This window comes from Gorilla gorilla, chromosome 3 (genome assembly GCF_029281585.2).
Source record: "Gorilla gorilla gorilla isolate KB3781 chromosome 3, NHGRI_mGorGor1-v2.1_pri, whole genome shotgun sequence".
NCBI classification, from domain to species: Eukaryota; Metazoa; Chordata; class Mammalia; order Primates; family Hominidae; genus Gorilla; species Gorilla gorilla.
In genome coordinates, this window is record NC_073227.2 from 186,598,944 (window position 1) to 186,617,985 (window position 19,042).

General features: G+C 37.0%; 1 long non-coding RNA gene across 1 annotated transcript in view; it reads left to right on the plus strand.

Moving 5' to 3' along the window:
• Positions 1–857: 857 nt before the first annotated feature.
• The window catches only part of LOC109026533 (uncharacterized), a 78,366-nt gene continuing 60,181 nt past the window's right edge, over positions 858–19,042 (plus strand). Inside the window, exons 1-3 of the long non-coding RNA XR_002005540.4 lie at positions 858–972; positions 2,003–2,085; positions 8,426–8,595. This is a non-coding gene — a long non-coding RNA (uncharacterized lncRNA). The remainder of the gene's footprint in view (positions 973–2,002; positions 2,086–8,425; positions 8,596–19,042) is intronic.

A 19,042-nucleotide genomic window follows, 5' to 3' on the forward strand; every position in this document is an offset into this window, starting at 1 on the left:
TTTTCTAGCTCTAATTCTTAATATTCTTGAAAACTTTCAAAGTTTTCATTTTTTTTTCTTAAGGCAAAAAGCCCCTCTTTGTGATTGTGGTCTCTAATCTCACTTGAGGTACTTAGAATCCCAAGACCAAACATTGGCACAGCTCAGATCATATCCTGGTTTTAATCTATTCGCTTAGTTTCTGTCTTAAAAACAACAACAACAACAACAACAACAACAACAACAACAACAACAACAACGTCCATGGCTGAAAGGTCCAAGAGTTCTTTCCTAAAAGTTTCATTTACAAAAGACACAATTTAAATGAACGTCTTCATTGGGCACCACAGAGGGCCAATCCAAGATACCCTATCTCCAAGTGTCTACTTTAAAAAGGCAAGGGAAACTGGCTCTGTCTGGGATAGGAAAGTGGGCAAGGCAGAATTCTAGTTTCTATAAATATTATATGATTCTTTTAATTTGGAAAGAATCAAAATTCATTTGGCCTAAAATATTTGGATACGTGTCTCAATTACTCTGTTAGTGTAAGCCCGACCTCCTCTCTGCTAGCAGAAAGAATTGGCAGACAAAATACATGCTGGTGACTCAGTGTGAGGTGTTCTCTCCTCCTTGGGGGGACGAAGCGGGAGCAGAGAACACTGAAGCCAGAGGCACTGACTTAAAATGGAGCATCTGATCCTTAAAGATCCCCTGGTATTTGTTGTCAGAGATGTCAGCTGGATTTCAGTTCAGATAATTACATTTTGCTTGTCTAATGCCCCTAGCAATTTCCAGTGGGATCTTCATTTCCCATCAGAAATTGCTCTGCATGTGATGCTGTGCTTCATTAAACAACTGCCGTGTGCTAGCTCACAGGTGGTGTTTGTTTCAGTGGTCACTGAAGTAATCTCTCCACAGGCCCATGCCAGCCATACTGCCCAGACTTGAATTCTCTCCAGAGAAGTTTCTCATCCAAGATCCCCAGTAAAGAAAGTAAGTCAATCTTTAAGGAAGGGGAGTTTAGAAATGAATGACTACAGAGCAGGTTTCAAGAGGGTGTGTTTTAAGAGGCTGAATTTCGACATGGCTCTTCAATACGTACTCCAGTGGACCAATTTAATCTGGGCTGTCTAAGTTTTCTCCTTTTTACAGGGATCTTAGGATCGATTAGTCCTGATAGAAAAAGTGAAATGATGGTAAGGTCTATGGCAATTAACTTTCATTTCAAGGATTTGGGAGAACTTGGATAATTAAACTGTCAGGGAATCCTTACACATGTTTTCTTTGTTTTACATTTTCTCAAAATAGCCTCAGCTAAAACATTTAATTTGATGGGAATTAAGGTGGAGAATCCAGATACAAACTACCCCAAGAAAGCACTGTACTGAACCAAAGGCTGATAGCACACCTCAGGACTCTTTTATTGTTCTTGTAAATGCGTTTTAACTATAAAGTTTTCCATGGGCATGTCATAATCCAACCACAGAAAAATTTATAATTAAAAAAATAAAAATTACGTTCATATTCTTTAACACAAGTAGGATGAGTTCTTTATAGGGGATATAGAGTGAGAAACCCCACTGTTGTGATGGACAGAATATATTGTTCAACTACATTAAAATGCCAACTTTTTATAAATTAAAATTACAGAGAAGATATTAATTGTGATTGTCAAAAAGATGGAACATTACAATTTTGTGATTTCACCTATTTTTAGAAATATAATAAATATAGTAAAGAGGGAAAAATCTGGTAAATTATGGAGTTTATTTCTGTACTGGTTCATACAGATATATTATCGTGTCACGATTTTAATAATAGTACTGTGGTGTATATGGAAGACAAGCCTGTAATCACTGGTAATTTGTGTTGTCTTGTTGTAATATGAATATTGACAATTAAAGTGAGTTCATATTATATTGAATATTTAAAATATCAAATGATTATATATATTTTTATTGAATACACCAGTACATCAGTTGTTTTTACACAGGAGAAATCCTTCTTTCTTCTCATTTGCCAGGGACTACTGAAGGAAAAAGGAAAGAAAATAGAGCTTCTTTCATCTTTATTCTGGGGTTTTCTGCAATTTTTTTAAAGAGAAAGGTAATGCCTGTATTCAACTACATGTCTAGCTAAAAAATACACTGTAATATAAAGTTTTAGAAGAGAAAAAAGAAACATACATTATTTATCTGTTTTATGAACTGAAAGAAGAAAATCAGAAAATAGTAGCAGTAACATGTTCTCTTATCAGCTACCCAAATCCCCACCACCGATCTCTATTTTTATGCTTTCCAGACAACTTTAGAAGAAAAGTTAAAGTCGATATTTCCAACTTGTTGCTGATATGATAAAGCTCTTTAGTGAAAAACCAAAATCCTACTGTCTGAGAAAAGCATCACATCAGCAATGTCATAGGTCAGTCTCTCGGAATAAGTTATCACTTTGACACTTGTGATTTAACCACCATGCGAGTTATCTGAAACAATTTTTCACCATAGGGTGATGTCTTTTCTGGAATATCTTTCACATTTCTAAACTCTTATCATGCAGTTTTGCTTATTCTTTCGTACATTTATCTCCTTTTAGCGCTAGAGAACCGTTAAGATGGCTTATATGGATACAGAAAATAAGACAAGATTAAATGAAAACCAAATTACATGAATAAAGAAAATGGGCTCACAGAATGAGAATAGGAATAAAATCATGAAGTTAGGAATATGCTGCTAGGTAAATGCTTAAGGTTTCTTCCCTGCTGAAAGGGGGTCATGAATTTCATTTACACTTTTAGTAAGCAATATAAGGGTAAAAGGAATCATTTGCTCAGGAGAAGCCCAATTATTCTTGGTACTGAAACTGACAGTGGCCTCTCCCAGGAGTCCTCAGAAAGGGGAAACTGCGATTTAATGAGTAATATCCTTGTAGCAGCCTTACATTTTATGGAGAGAGTGTGGTCCAGTTTAGGAGCTACCTAGTTAGGCCTAGATTTGAACAGGCTCTGTACTTTCATCACTGGCTATGTGACCTCAGGAAATTAATTTAACTTACGAAGTCCCAGGTAGAGCATTTGTAAAGTGTGTCCACCTCATATGAGGTGAGGATTAAATGAGACAAGGCACATGAAATGCCCAGCAAAACCACTGGTACCTGGTGAGTGCTCGATAAATGTTAGCTTTTACTAATCTGTGGTTACTTGGGGAGTGCAAAGGCACTTCAGTGTTAGCTCAGATAACTATGCATACAGAAGTAATTTGATGCGAAAACAAATAATATGAAGCATTGCGAAGTCTTGAATGTATATATTTGAGCTTACCCACGTGTGTGCACACATACAGAATGTTGATTTTTGTCCATTCCTTGGCCTTCTATTATATATATATAGTAACTTTAACCTAGGCATCTAGCGTATGTTGAAGAAAGTTTAGCATTTATGTTTTACCAACTCCCAGGTTGGGTATAAGAACAAAAATTTGCAAAATAGGTGCCTTTTTCAAGTGCTGAGAACGGACTTGAGTTCCTAGAGTCAGCAAAGATGTGGATTAGGAGATAATTCAGACCAGCTAAGTAGACGATAAATGAATCCTATTATTGTTTTTTTTCCCCTTTCTACAAATCATTTCCTCATTTTAAGTAAAGAAGGAAATAGAAGGCTGAGAACTTTGGCTGGACATGGTTTTTTCAAAGCATTTCTCACAAGTGAGAAAAGGAACCGGGGTTGCCAGCTTCTGTAGGAAGAACTCAGTATCCACCACACAGAGATGAAAGAGGCACATTTTCCTAAGTATTTTTCTGTGATTGGAGTTTCAAAGAGTGATGAATTTGAAAGGTCAGCAGTTGATGCTTGTTTTTTAGTGTAGTTCTGGCTGGGAAATGGTATGATCAGAGAATGGAACTCTGACAAGTGAATTCTAAGTCTTCCACAGAAAGAACTTCAATAATAGCAAAAAATTTGGGCAGACGAGATGGTAGATCCACTAATTTTACTGAACAATCAATTTGGTATGCCAAAATCTGCCGATCCGTTTTTGGTTTTAAGTCCTGAAACAGTATAACATGAGAAATTTTGTTAATATTTGTTTTGTTTTGTTTTCTTAGAGCATGAAGTAGCATAAAGATTATTCTGTATATTTCTCTTCTCTTTATCTTGCCTATGCCAGAAGTTTTACTGGACATGTTATTTACTTTAGGCATTTCCTTTAGGCCTTCTTTGCACAGTTTTAATAGTTTTTTGCTTTAAGAGGCTCCTATCCTGATTTCCTTCCTTTTGTATAAAGAGGAGAACATGATACCGTGAAAAAACCACTGTCTTATGTTAGGGGACCTTAGGTTCTTATTCTAGCTGTGCCTGTAGCTGCTGGTATGATATTGTTCTCTTCAAATAACTTGTCTTTGATTGTTTCACATTTCTGCTTCTAGAACAACTTAGTGGTTATGCTTCTTAAAGTTTCTGTTTTTCAAATTGGCAGAAACATTTTTTGAAGTAAAAATTTTCCTCAGAAGCCCAATATGTAAATTAGATGAAAGCCAAATCCCCTTGTTGAAATGAGATGTCTTACTGTCCTGAGAGCTTCTCCATCCCTAAGCTCTGGCAATGACCTAGGGCAATAACCCCCTAGGGCAGTTTCTCAAAGCATAGTCCATGGAACACTCATGGCCCCTGATGATCTATGGGTGGTTCATAGGTGTTTTAGTCATTTTAGACTGAAATGTTTTCTCACATACATTTCTTAAATTCGAAGTATAAGAATAATAATGATTTTTTGCAGAAATGTCTTTATGTTCTGAATAATTATGTTTTCAAGGATTGTATATGTGCTACAAGCTGTTATTAATTTGTCTAAATAATTTATGTTCACATATTTCTGTATTATTGTTTTTGCTTACTGGTAATCCTATTTTTGTTGTTGCTGTGATCATAGTGCTGTATATATTCCAAATTCGCAAAGTGGATCAAGGACTCAAAATACAGTTCACCAAAACATTAAAATAATAGTAAAATATTAGTACAAATGCTAAATACAAAATAGTTTTTTAAGTACTAAGAATAAAGAAGATTTCAGTTTGCTTATGCAATATGAATATTTTGCTACAGGGACAAGTGGAAATGTAAGTATGATGAATTTATGAGAATAATCAGAAAGCAAAAGCTTGAGTCAGAGACAGGTTGATGAACGTTTAAAAACCAAATTTTATTAGCCCTGTGGGCCATTTGAACCTTGTCCTTAGTGTGTTGTGTGTTACAGAACTTTTTCAAATAGTGAAAGGAAACCATAGAAGGTTTTATGTTGTTCTCATAATTACGCAGTAAAATCTGACAAATCAGTTGTTTTCATAATGAGAAAAAAAAGTAACAAAAAAAGAGTATTGTCACCAAAATGAAGACTAAAGATAGATTCAAATTTTTAGTTCTTATATTAAAACCACATACAAATTACATTCTAGCCAAAAGGTTTATGAAATCATTCTCAGAATTAGTGATAATATCATACTTGGAAAGAAGGCATAATAAACATTTTAAATATTATTTTATCTCATAAGGTCACGGCATGTTCTGAAAGAGAAAGTACTACTATATGTGCATTAAAGTAGGTATTTAAATTGGATACAATCATTAAAATGCAGATTAAGAATCCTTGTTTGCTCTATACGCGGCATGCGTATGAGGGAGAAATGTTTGATTATCTTTTTTTTGTTTGTTTGTCATTGAAACTTCTTGGTACTCAAAAACAGTTCTTTTTCTTCAATTGGTTAACAGCTATTTTATGAGCTGCTTTCCAAATAGCAGCATTTTTCAATCAGTGACTCTCTTGATTCTTCGTTTTCTTCCTGACACAGCAGCCAGAGTAATCCTCTTTTTTTTTTTTTTTTTTTTTTTTTTTTGAGACGGAGTCTCGCTCTGTCGCCCAGGCTGGAGTGCAGTGGTGCGATCTCGGCTCACTGCAAGCTCCGCCTCCCGGGTTCACGCCGTTCTCCTGCCTCAGCCTCCCAGGTAGCTGGGACTACAGGCACCCGCCACCTTGCCCGGCTAATTTTTTGTATTTTTAGTGGAGACGGAGTTTCACCGTGTTAGCCAGGATGGTCTTCATCTCCTGACCTCGTGATCCGCCCGCCTCGGCCTCCCAAAGTGCTGGGATTACAGGCATGAGCCATCACGCCCAGCCTCAGAGTAATCCTCTTAAAAAGTGATTCAGATCGTGGCATGCCTATGCTCAAAAGTCATCAATGGCTCTCATGTCACTCAGAGTAAAAGCCGAAAGTCCTTTTTATGACGCACAAGGCCCTACAGAACCTTCTTCCCACCCTGGCCTGTTTCCTCTCTCACCACAACTCCTCCTAATCTCCCTTTCTCCACCCTGCTCCAGCCACATGTACTTGTGTGTCATACTTTTTTTTTTTTTTTTTTTTGAGATGGAGTCTCGCTCTGTCACCCAGGCTGGAGTGCAGTGGCGCGATCTTGGCTCACTGAAAGCTCCGCCTCCCGGGTTCAAGAGATTCTTCTGCCTCAGCCTCCCACGTAGCTGGGACTATAGGCGTGCACCACCATACTCGGCTAATTTTTGTATTTTTTTTTTTTTTAGTGGAGACGGGGTTTCACCATATTGGCCAGGCTTGTCTGGTCTCAAACTCCTGACCTCGTGATCCACCCACCTCAGCCTCTCAAAGTGCTGGGATTATAGGCGTGAGCCATTGCACCTGGCGTGCGTCATCCTTAACATGCTTCCTCCTCACTCAGCACCTCTGGCCTTGTTCTCTGTGACAGTGACGCTCCCCAAATCCATGTGGTTTCTTCTCCACTTCTTTGCTGGTTTTTAACCAATGTCCTTCAGGCTTTGAGTCAAGTAAAGTTTTTCTTGGCTGCACTATCTAAAATCGCAAAATCCACCAGAAAAACAGCTCTTCCCTGCTTTGTTTTTATGTTTTTTGTTTTTTTCTCCACACACCCCCCCCCCCCCCCCCCCCCGCCCTTAGCATTTATCACTGTCTAATAGACAACTCATTTTAACTGATCTTGTTGAGGGTCTATCTCTCACACTAGAACGTAATCTACGGCAACACAGAGTTTAGGTATCGCAGCACCAAAATAAGGCCTAACACATTGAAGATGTTCAATACATATTTATTAAACAGGTGAATTAATAAGTGCTTTCAAAATTAAAAAAGAAAACTTTGTAAGCTGCTTTTTACTCTGATATGCTAGATTCTGTGGGTTCTGGTCTCAAAGCCATATCACTATTGTCTCGATTCTGCGAGTCAGTATGTAACATGGGCTCTACTTATGAATACACATCACATCACTTTACACACAGAAAACCCTTTACTTCTCCAGACAGGGAAATAAAAGGTGTTTTAGATGTGCTTCAAAGGACTATCAGTTAATATACATTTTAGCTTAATTATTTGATCTTTTCATTTAATATACATTTAATGTATATTTTAGCTTAATTATTTGATCTTTTCAAATTCTGTCTCTGTGAAAATGGTATAATTAATATGAAATCTAAAAAATTAAGCTAAATTCCTAGACAGTACTTAGTGGTGTTCTCTGTTAAGCAGAAGTTGAGTATGGCTTATTAAACTAAGAGAAAGGAGCATAGAGGTGGAATAAAAAGTGTAGTTTCCATATGTGGTTAACCTATTTCTCATTTACATTTCAACAGCTGCATGTGTCATTACAATTCTCCACAGAAGGTCCAAGCCAAAAATAATGTTATTCCCAGATAGCAAAGTTTTTCTGTACATGGGAAGTAATAAAAAAAAAATCGCAATGATGCCACCTAGATCTTTGAGAATAACATATTTAAAAAAAAAAAGAGAACCTAAAGTTACTACATTAGATTACAATTAGCGAAATTCTACCTTAATAACAGATGTAGATATATTAGTTTTCGGACTACAGTGGTAAATTAAGAGTTGCAGGGTGTTTTATTCTTTTAAAGTATATTTTAGTTCTTAATCTAGCTACTCAGTTTCTGTTGTCTTTAATAACATACTTATTGAGTGAAACTCAATACAGTTGGTTCATTATTTTCCTATTCTTTATTTTAGGCCAAGTGTATTTGATAGTAGTAGTTTGAGTCATTATATATTAAGAGAATAATGAACATTAGTGAGATATTTTTCTGTTGAATTTCAAGGTAGACCTTTGCACAGTCAGGGTAGCACCAAAAAAGCCACTCTGACTATTCCATAGATGCCTTGTGGGGTGGGGTTACCTGGGTAATTTGTAATGATCCAGACCTTGACCTCCAGCCTTCTAGACTCAGTGGCCTGGTTTTCTAACACCCTAAAAGTTTTTTTTTCCTCTTAGAAAAAGATTTAAACTGCAAGCTCAAAACCCTGACATGTAAATCAGAATGGCCAATTTGTTAACCTACAGCAGCACATAAAAACATCAAATGTACAATGTATTGTTTACATCTGATCAGTATTTATCTCCTTATAGGTAAGCTACATAAAAAGGAGTTTGCTTGGTGAGCAATGGTGGAGTGAGGCTCATGATTTGAGTATTTCAAGATGTCAACTAAGGGCACCTCAACCAAATGCACCTCATGCCCACTGACTCAACGGGTCGAGACCTTAAGGAAATGCAGCATTCCATTGCATAATGCTTCAGTAAGTACTCACTATTTTTGTCTTTCAAAATCTCTTTTTTTTTCTTTTTTTGCTTTATGGCTACTATTTTCTTTCTTTAGATATGTTATTGCATTTAAATATGATTTTTACACTATTTTCACTTTAAATCGTGATGGTTTAAACTCAAGACTTATTGTCCATAGGACACTATTATTTCTCTCATTTTCAAGTTCTTGTAGGCAGAGGGTATATATCTGTAGTAAATAACATATTTTGCTATATCCAATTTTTTAAAATATAAGCCAGAAACATTGCTTCTCTATTAATTAACTGATGGGTCTGGTTTATTATCAGTCTAGTATCCTGAAGGATTTTAGAGATGTTGCCTTCTAGATTATTTGTCAAAATTAGGTGATTACGGGGTGTGGGGGTCCTAGATGATCATTCATTTTCTATTTTGCTAGAGATGACCCTGCTGCTCTTTTAGAGTTTATTTTTATCTGGAAGTGGGCTGAGGGAAGAGGTAGCTGTATACAGTCACACCCTGCATAATGACATTTCGGTCAACAAGAGAGCACATATACAACAGTGGTCCCATCTATTATAAGGGAGCTGAAAAATTCGTATCACCTAATGACAGCAAAGCCATTGTTGTATCTTAGTGCAACTTATTACTCATGTGTTTGTGGTGACACTGGTGTAAACAAACCTACTACGCTGCCAGTCATATAAAAGGGTCGCATATAAAATTATGTATACAGTACATAATACTTGATAATAAATGAATATGTTACTGGTTTATGTATTTACTATACTACACTTTCATTGTTCTTTTAGAGTGTACTCCTCCTACTTATAGGCACTATTCACAATAGCAAAGACTTGGAACCAGCCCGAATGTCCAACAATGATAGACTGGATTAAGAAATTGTGGCACATATACACCATGGAATAGTATGCAGCCATAAAAAATGATGAGTTCATGTCCTTTGTAGGGACATGGATGAAGTTGGAAACCATCATTCTCAGCAAACTATTGCAAGGACAAAAAACCAAACACCACATGTTCTCACTCACAGGTGGGAATTGAACAATGAGAACACATGGACACAGGAAGGGGAACACATGGACATGAGAACATGAACAGGAACATGAACAGGAACAATGAGAACACATGGACACACACCAGGGCCTGCTGCGGGGTGGGGGGAGGGAGGAGGGATAGCATTTGGAGATATACCTAGTGCTAAATGACAAGTTAATGGGTGCAGCACACCAACATGGCACATGTATACATATGCAACAAACCTGCACGTTGTGCACATGTACCTTAGAACTTAAAGTATAATAATAATAAAATTAAAAAAAAATTAACTGTAAAACAGCCTCAGGTCCTTCAGGAAGTATTCCAGAAGAAGGCACCGTTATCATAGGAGATGATAGCACCATGCATGTTATTGTCCCTAAAGACCTTCCAATGGGACAAGAAGTGGAGGTGGAAGACAGTGATATTGATGATCCTCACCCTGTGTAGGCCTAGGCTAATGAGTGCATTTGTGTCTTTGTTTTTAACAAAGCACATTTAAAAAGTAAAAAATATTAGAAAATTAAAAATAGGAAAAAAGCTTATAGAATAAGAATGTAAAAAAAATTATTTTTGTACAGCTGTACAATGTGTTTGTGTTTTAAGCTAAATGGTATTACAAAAGAGGCAAAAAGTTTTAGGAAATTAAAAAGCTTATAAAGTAAAAAGTTCATGGTAAGCTATGGTTAATTTATTAATGAGGAAAGATAAGTTTTTAAAAATAAATTTAGTGTAGCCTAAGTGTGCAGAGTTTATAAAGGCTGCAGTAGTATACAGCAATGTCCTAGGCCTTCACATTCACTCATCACTCACTCACTGACTCACCCAGAGCAACTTCCAGTCCTGCAAGCTCTGTTCATGGTTAGTGCCCTACATAGGCGTAGCATTTTTTATCTTTTATACTATGTATACATTTTTTGAGATGGAGTGTCGCTCTTGTTGCCCAGGCCATAGTGCAGTGGCACGATCTCGGCTCACTGCAACCTCTGCCTTCTGGGTTCAAGCGATTCTCCTGCCTCAGACTCCCAAGTAGCTGGGATTACAGGTGCCTGCCACCATGCCTGGCTAATTTGTTTGTATTTTTAGTAGAGGTGGAGTTTCACTACATTTTCACTGTGCCTTTTCTATGTTTAGATGTATTTAGGTACACAAATACCATTGTGTTACAGTTACCCATAGTATTCAAAACAGTACCATGCTGCACAGGTTTGTAGCCTGGGAGCAATAGGCTATACCATACAGCCTGAGTGTGTAGTAAGCTATACCATCTAGGTTTGTGCATGTGCACTCTATGATGAAATCACCTAACAACACATTTACAGAAAAGTATCACCGCCATTAAGTGACACGTGACTGCACTCTTAAGGTGAACATTACTAAACTAGCTCCAGAAAAATGGCTCCATGCACCCACTCTAGGCTCTCCTTTGACTTTACTCAATGCTAACCAGACTCACCACCCATGCTGATTACTTTATATGTAGACCCTCTGCCAACTGCCTGGACTTCTAGTCTCAGCCTGTGGAGGGCATATGGTCCTTTGATCTTTAAATAAAAATGGCTTGAAGTTCCAACGTGTCCCCACAAAATATGTGGCACTTTCTCCTGGTCACTTTTTCTTCTAAATTCCTTTTTCCATTCAAGTTTCTACTTTTCTTGAGCCTTTCCACTACCAACTGGGGACTCCGTTCTTCTCCAGGTCAATGGAATCCAGCCACTTTTTTATTTCCTCAAATGCCACTCATATACTTTAGTGATAGGTTTATTAAGAATGATCTGTAGCTCATTCAACAAGGTTGGGGGAGCTACACTGAAGAACAGTTATCATCTCCTTAGATGTTTAAGTCGTACAGCCTAGCCCAACATTAAGAAGAAGAAAAAAAAAACTTATTTTACAAAATCTTACACTAAATACTAACCATTTGGTTCCTAAGATTCCACCAGTCATTCCTTCTTCCAGGCACTGCTCTCTTAATGTTCTTTTTTCTCAGGTCCCAGGCCCCTGCCCTTGTGCTCTGTCTGGGCTGGCTTCTCCCCAACTTTCCTCCTCTGCACCCCTCTGTCCTCTCTATTCCTGCTCATAATACCTTCCCTCTTGGGCCGCTGTTGGAAACCCAGATTTATGTTAGGATGTAAAATTTAATTAATTTCTCAATTGTCAACTACCCTATCAATGTGCTGAGGGTTTTCTTTTTACAACCAAAGTCAGCAGTCAAGTTGATTTGCTTCTAAAAGATAATTCTATTTCAGAATAATTCTCCTATCAGCTTTTATTTTTTGTGCCCTTTACGTGCCCCCAATCATGACTACAGGTATGCTAAACCCAAAACTGGGGATGTTCAACCATGGTGCTTGTTAACCCATCCTGATGTGCCTTGATTCCTAGGCTTTTGGATATCTGGGACTCCTAATTGAATGAGTACATTTGCCCAGCCTTCTTAATAAACACATGCAAAAACATTCACACTTTTTTCCCCTTTGCTTTACACAACAGTCTGTAGCGTATTGTTCTTTAAAGGCTTACTCAAAATACTCTTACTTATTTCTATAAGATCCATATAGGGTTTTTGATATGTTTGTAAGGATGTTAAAAACCAGAAAACAGTCCTAAACAGCTGTTTGTTCCTATTCTTTAAAGCCTCTGGTTATTTTTTGACCTAATGTTCTGCCAAGAAATAAAATAATTTGAATAATAAAGTCCTAAGTACACCATGATCACCATCTTTAAATAGTGGGGCCAAATTTCCTCTGCACATCCAAGAGATCTAGAAACACTATTTATGTTTCTGAGCTAAGGGGAAAATAAAGAAAAAAAGAAATATTTTTCTCCTGGTTTTTTATGGCATGGGAAACTGAAAAAAGAAAATGTTCTCTAAAGCTGGATAGTACTTGCTAGCAAAACATGCATTTCATTACTGGTGGGAGTTTCACAGTGTTCAGCAGAGGGTTGCTCGTTATCCAGTGGATTATAGATGGGCTCTATTCTCAAATTGCTGGGCAGCTTAACTGTGAACCTCAGGGAAGTAAGGGGTTAGGATACCATGATGTGATGGCGGAAATAGACACCATCAGAGTTTGAACATATTATACAAAGAAATAATATGATTCCTAGGAAAAGATCTAGGGAAAAATTAAGTTTTTATTTTGGGCCAGTGTAATCTCACATTCAAAGGAAACTTCCCTGCATTCATTCAGACGTTGGTCTCAGGAGCCACTTAGATAACAAGGAGGTTGGAACAGAAAAAGTAATTTCAACATTGGCAACTAAAAAAAGTTAACTTTTGTTCTTGAGTTTTGGCTATAATTTTGCGGGGGGGGGCAGTTGAGGGGCCTCTGTAATGATTCAAATTATAAAACTTTTAGATAAAATGTTTGCAAAGTACTTAGAAAAATTGAGTTATTCTTTTCCAAGAGATTTTCCTGCAAATTTCGGTCATGCACATTTGGTTCGTTGACATACCTTGGGCTAGATTACAAACAGTTTTTATTAAAAACTAATTTTCAGGCTTTTATCAATCCAGCATCTGGAACGTTGTGCATTTGAACTTGCATTTTTCCATAGGTAGGTAACCCAATTATAATAATTACATTATGGAAAATTTATGACCTTCTTCTTTGCTACTCAGAATTTATTTTACCTGCTGAGAGTAAATTGTTGAGAATGAGAGAATCACAATCATTGCTGAGAGTGGCCCAAAAGTATTTTCCAATCCCATTGCTATGTGGGCATGGGATGCTTCAGAATATAAATTATCATCCATTTTAAAATCATCTAGCCAACACGCCAAATTATACAAAGGTATTATTAGAATGAAAAAATTATAAATACTTAAAACAAAAATAAGAAGAGGGCTTTTTTGGCATCTATTTCTTTGTTGTTCACTTAAGTCATTTTTCTTATTGTCAACTGAAGTCCCCTTCCTTTATTTCTGTCTAAAAGTGAGTTATTAGTAAGATAAGAAAGTAAAAACTGGGACATAAACTATATTCAGGTATAAAATATTCCAATAAGAAAGTAAAAGTTTACTACTCCCTAGAAGTAAAAAATGGCCAGGGTTGTTGAACTATGGAATGTTAAGTGTCCCCAGGTGACTTTGCAACAGTCAAGAAGGGTGAATGTGCAAATCTGGCTCATCTTCGCAAGAAGGATTTTGTTCAATATTTTGATATGCTTCATTCTACAAAATTAAGTTAATTTGGAGGGATTAGTCACAGTTAGTCGTGATGCTTAGAAGAAACATAAACTGTCAAAAGCAGCTGTGCTCTCAGTTTTATTATCATTTGAATAGTTTTCTAAACACTTAAAAGCCCTAAGGCCTTAAAACTAAAATTAAATCCTAATGCCTGTTATTTTTGAAGAAATGACTTCCATTGCATACCTTGGGTATCTATGAGTCTTTTACATTTCATAAAATTAGGAGCTCATAATGATGAACTGGAAATATCCTATTTAGTCTTTACAACTGTAGAAAACTGAATTCGTAAACTTAGCACTGTGGAGATCTGCGCTCATGGGAGAGAAAGGATCATTGACTCAGTTGGCATGCACCAAACACTGCACCACATTGGTAAATAACTATTTTAACTCTAAACATCTCTGTTTGTTGTCTGTGATTAATTCATTCTATACACGTATATCTATTCTCCCCCTCTGTCTCTCTATCATTATTTATATGTGTGAACACATGTATGTGTAGCTTATGCATGTATCCACACATAAAGATGTATACATATATATCTATATATACATGTGGGTATGTGTTCCTTTCCTTCTTTTAACATTTAACGTATTTCACAAGCTTAAAAAAGACTATTGCATACCACTGAGGAAATTATGTGACTCATTCACTAAAATTATTTTTAATAGTGTGAGGCACGTAAGTTGTTCAATTTATCATGAGCACAATTGATTGATTCATACCCCAAATGGATACTGTGCAGAATATCATAGGCTTCCCTCTCTATCCTTGGGCTATGATTTATAACTTTCTGACAAATTTATTTGAATCCGTGAAAAAATGATTGAATGATTTCAGCCTATATTTAAGTGTTATTGGAGGCAATAAATCATACTTTGAAAGACTTATGGTACTAGAGAATTGCTCTTCACAAGTTGACAGAATTCACTTTTAAGTGGCTTCATCCAGCACTGTGGTGGTCCTTGTAAATAAAGGAACTAATCCCTACTCACTCATGGAATTTAATAGTGTATAATTGGACCATTGGCCTTAATAACACAGTTACCAGAGACTTTTTTTTTTTTTTAATGTGGCTCTTGGCATGTCACCTGCTTTTCCTTACCTTCAATTTAGGAAGAGAATGAGATGTCTATCTGACATATCTATTTGAGTGCCTTAGAATTATGGGAAGCAGGCCATGGAGTTAAAAGAATGTGCTTTATAGTTGTGTAAATGAAATGTGTATTTCCATGAATAGGCAGTGGGAAAACCTTATGAGAGAAACACAGAACGAAAGCACACTTAGAAAGAGGAGAGATTTTCCAATATCGATGAGGGATTTAAATGATGACCAATACTAAGAGATTTCATAGTTTTTGGAGAGTAAGAGAAGTACAGGAATTAATGGGCAGAACACAGCAGTCAGAATGTGCATTGCAGTAATGCCTTGTATCAATATCTATATTGTTTTATATCATAACTGAATAATGACAACATAATGCTAGAAATTGGAAATGGGTTGAAAGAAAAGCTCAAAGCCTAAGTAATTCTGGCAAACAGAATTACTTCAAAATAATTTTTGCTTTTTTCTTTTTACACTTTAAGTGTATGCAGTACTCAATTGATGCATTCCTTTCAGTTTTAATCTGAAAGTAACTGCTCTGAACAAGTCGGGATAGAATGGCCTTTGTGGAGAACAAACATAGCCAGTAACTGCCCCAGTCCTCTCCCCATGATTCCAAGGAAAGTCTGATTTATGGCTTCATCTCTGCTGTTGGACAGAGAGGCCTCAGCCCATTGGAAATCTCCAGAGCCATGGGAGAGGAGCGAGGCTGTGGTCCACCACGGTTGAGGATTTTCAAGGCCTCGTTTTCTTTTGGCCAAGTCCAAATGGTAACAGTGTGTTACGGCCTGACTTACTGACTCTAGCTGGGCTAGGAAACTATAGATTCTAAATGGCATCTCTGTGATTTAAGACAGTATACATAATCAGCTTTCTTTTTTAAAATTTGCCAGTTACACATGAATGTTTCATGGAAAATAAGTCAATTGTAGTGTTCCCCATTTTTCAAAAAAGCAAAGGATTTTTTTTTCTTTTACAATATGAGTAGGAAATGGAGCATAATGGGAAGCCAAATTGATCAATTGTTGTTTCTAAGTAGAGTGATTTTAAGATTTGATTTGGGAAGAACTGTTTCAATTTACTCTGCTGTCCAGCCATATTTTTAATAATGCCCCCCTTTCAATCTCAAAAGTGTTCAAGCTTAGGCAACAAATTCTAAGATCATCCTATTTTTTCATATATAGATACCTTTTGATTTTCAGGTAGGCATAATATTTTTAAATGGTAGCGTACTGAAAACAGGTTAGGATTTTAAAAGATGTAGAAATTTGCTTTTTGAAACTCTTCCCACCAAATGAAAATCATCCCCAGTACCCTAGAGAAGCTCACCCAGACACTTCTACAGTTTTAGGAACTAATTTATGAAATAAAGACTCTACCAAGGAAATTCTTGTGTTCTCATATTTTATTCTTAAATTATTTCAATGAGAATGCTTATTTTTTTTTCTACAAGAGCAGGACAAGTGAATTTCCCTTTTCTATACCTTTTTTATCCATATATGAATTGAGGAGCATCTTGAAAATGTGATTTTCAATGTGCAATAAGAGGTCATTTCAACCTACTGAAATACAGAAGTGATTAAAGTAGAAGAGGAAGGATGATCAGAAGAAAAGGTGAGATTAAGAGCACTCTGACTATAGAGCTGACCTGCAGGTGGGATCAGTAGCATTTTTGTCTCAGATCTATGCTTTTTTCATTTACTCTTCATGCAAAGTTGGGATCATGGTTTCCAGATTTCACTGTTAGTTTTTAGTTTAAAAGCAATTGTAAGCCAGTTTGACCTTCAAATAAAAGTAGAAGGTCGAGCATGGTTCATGCCTGTAATACCAGTGCTTTGGGATGCCAAGGCATAAGGATTGCTTTAGGCCAGGAGATCAAGACCAACCTGGGCACCATAGTGAAGCCCTGTCTCTTCAAAAATAAAAACTAAAAACAAAACAAAACAAACAAAAAAACACAAAACACACTTGGGTGTTGTAGCATGATCCTGCCGTCCTAGCTACTTGGGAGGCTGAGGTGAGAGAATCGCTTGAGCAGTAGTTTGACGTTACAGTGAACTATAATCATGCCACTGCACTCCATCCTGGGCAACAGAGAAAGAGACCCTATCTCTAAAAATAATAATAATTTAAAAAATTAGATTTTCAGTTACAGCAGAAGTATAGATGTATAAAACCTCACTGTAATCTTACTTGATTAAATTATACTACAGTTACTATACTCAACATCTTAATTATAAGAACTAAAACCAGATTAAACTACATCAGTATTTTGGGGTAGGTCTATAGTGGGCATCTATAGTTTTGTCTATTCACCTTGCTGTCCTTCCATCGGTGGGACCAGCCCTGCCACCTGGAGGCTAGAGGAAGACCTGCCCCAAGTGCCAGCAAGATATCTTCCTTTCCGTCCTAATTGGTTGGTTGAAGTACAGACATCTGACCCAAACTGAGCCAACCTGAGACCTCCTTTGGGATTCCTCATACTGTAATTGAAAAAGAATTAGTATCTATCATGTGGAGAGACTATGAGATATGAAATGTGTGAGCTGCCACTGTCATGTGACAGCAATTGTCTATAGGTCTCAAGAATGAAGCTAGAACACAGAAAGAAATAGAATCAAACTGGAAGGAGGATAAAACAGGATTTTCTCACTGGTTCCAGGTTTTCTGATGAACAGTTGTCCCTCTGTCCATGTCACTTTCTTATTCATTTTTTTTTTTTTTTTTTGAGACGGAGTTTCACTCTGTCATCCAGGCTGGAATGCAGTGGCACAATCTTGGCTCACTGCAACCTCAGCCTCTGGGGTGCGGTGGCTCATGCCTGTAATCCCAGCACTTTGGAAGGTTGAGGTGGGCAGATCACTTGAGGTCAGGAATTTGAGACCAGCCTGGCCAACATGGTGAAACACCTTCTCATTCTTTAGCTCTTTCTTGAACTCAGTGATCCAGTAAAGTCCCTCCCTTGGTCTAAATGAGTTTGAGTTTGAGTTTGAATCCTGATGCATAAAGGACCAGTATGATCTCAGCTGCAGTTGTACTCTCTTTAAAAAATACCTACTATTAGACAGAATAGTGGCAGCGGCAACTTTTTAATGTTAGTATCTGGTAGCTACAGAACAGCCAAGTGTAAGTTCTGGAGAAGAGAAGAAAGATTATAGTAAGAGAGAAAGAATGAAAATTCAGGAACAGTCATTGACTGCCAGCACAAAGATAAAAGATCGCTATTTTGAGATTTGGTGCTAAGAGGAAGGCTCTTAAAAATAAATGGAGGTAAATGGATTTGTTATAAAAAGTAGCAGGGAATGTAATTAGAGAAGGATTCAGGGAATTTGTTTTGAGTGCACCAAAGCACCCATCAAACATTTTTGATATTATAGTAATTAAAAGAAAAGGCTGCATTTTAAGTGTGTGATAGAATTGGGGCCCAGTTAGGTTTAAAATACAGTCATGCATCCCTTAACGATGGGGATACTTTCTGAGAACTGCGTTGCATTAGACAGTTTCATCATGCAAACATCATAGAGCGTACTTACACAAACCTAGATGGGTTTGTGTAAGTAATACACACCTGCGCTAATTGGTATAGCCTAGTGCTCCTAAGCTGCAAACCTGCTCAGCATGTTACTATACTGAATACTGTAGGCAATTGTAACACAATAATAAGAAGCTGTGTATCTAAACATATCTACAAACAGAAAAGGTACAGTAAAAATACAGTATTATAAGCTTTTGGGACCACTGTCATACATGTGGTCTGTCATTGACTGAAAAGTCTTTACGCAGCATGACTGTGCAAAATGTTTTGGCCACGATAGGTTAGATCTGGCTCCGTAATATGCAATTACAATGTCTCAGAGACTCAAGAAAACAAACATTTAGTTCTTTCTGCGGGTCCGGGACAGATGCATATCAACATATGCTGGAGAAGGGAAGGCTAGAGAGTCTTGCGCCATCAATTAAACGCTTTTGCTAAGATGTGACATCACTTCCATGGACATATAGTTGCTGAAACAAGTTACATGGCCATGCCAAGCTTTGAAAGCGATGGGAAGTATAAACTTTCCATGTCCCTGAAGGAGATAGCCATTAGTGGCACGAATGT